The sequence below is a fragment of the Castor canadensis genome, chromosome 8, assembly GCF_047511655.1.
Source record: "Castor canadensis chromosome 8, mCasCan1.hap1v2, whole genome shotgun sequence".
Classification (NCBI taxonomy): domain Eukaryota; kingdom Metazoa; phylum Chordata; class Mammalia; order Rodentia; family Castoridae; genus Castor; species Castor canadensis.
The window spans coordinates 28,099,860-28,100,792 of NC_133393.1; the positions used below are offsets into that span (position 1 = coordinate 28,099,860).

The 933-nt window shown below is 43.6% G+C and overlaps 1 non-coding gene across 1 annotated transcript; it reads right to left on the reverse strand.

The window, feature by feature from the left end:
* Nucleotides 1-341: 341 nt before the first annotated feature.
* Nucleotides 342-413, reverse strand: Trnaq-uug (transfer RNA glutamine (anticodon UUG)). The gene has a single exon. It is a non-coding gene; the product is annotated as a tRNA-Gln (tRNA).
* Nucleotides 414-933: the final 520 nt, after the last annotated feature.

Consider the following 933-nt stretch of genomic DNA (forward strand, 5'->3'; position numbering starts at 1 on the left):
GCTGCAGGCTTTGTAGGAGTTGCAGGGACGGAGAAGGATCAAGAGAAGGAAGATGAGGGTGAATCGTCTCAGCGAGATGGGAAGAAGTGACCTGGGATGTCAGGTCCACAGTCCAAGATGCTCGCGGTGGTTTTGGAGCGAGGGGGCTGTAAGGAGGGTTTCCAACCTTGCAGGCTGAGGCAGTGGCTGTATCACGTTGTTGCTGGGTCGGTGGAGGCAGTATCTTTTTCCAGGAACACTTTGAAAGTGCTTGATATATAGAGAGGGAAAGCCAAAGCGGAGGAACGAGTTTTTCTACCTTTAAATGTCAACCCAGGAAGTATAAAAGGTTCTTTCTTCAGAGGTCCCACCGAGATTCGAACTCGGATTGCTGGATTCAAAGTCCAGAGTGCTAACCATTACACCATGGGACCGACTGTTAAAAGAGAAATATGTATTCATAGTCGTGGTTAAAAATATTCTCCAGCACGAACTTTGCAATAGTTTTAATCTGGAAGAGTTGGGTCGGGCTTGATGAGATTATGCTGATAAAGACAATTAATGCTTTGTTTCAGAAGCAAAATTTATTCAAAGCGATCGCTGTACTCTCTTGCGTTTCTCCTGGGAGCACAGATTAGCTTTGGGAAGATAACGGGGCAGATCTAGATTTTCTGAGGTTTGCAATTTACATAACTTAGAGGGCCCTGTTTTAGAAAAACAATACATATAGGCCACTCCAAGGCCTATATGATGTATCTGAGGATAAACCTGGAGTAGAGAGAGGCAGCTGTCTTAAGCAGTTCCCATTATAAAAGCATACTTGTATAAATTTTACAAAAACATGTTTTATACAGAGTAACCCTTCCCAAGGTCATGGAAAAGGGCCCTACAAGTAGGGGGTTGACACATTTACATTAATGACAAATACCATTCTTGGGTGCAGTCTGGTTATAT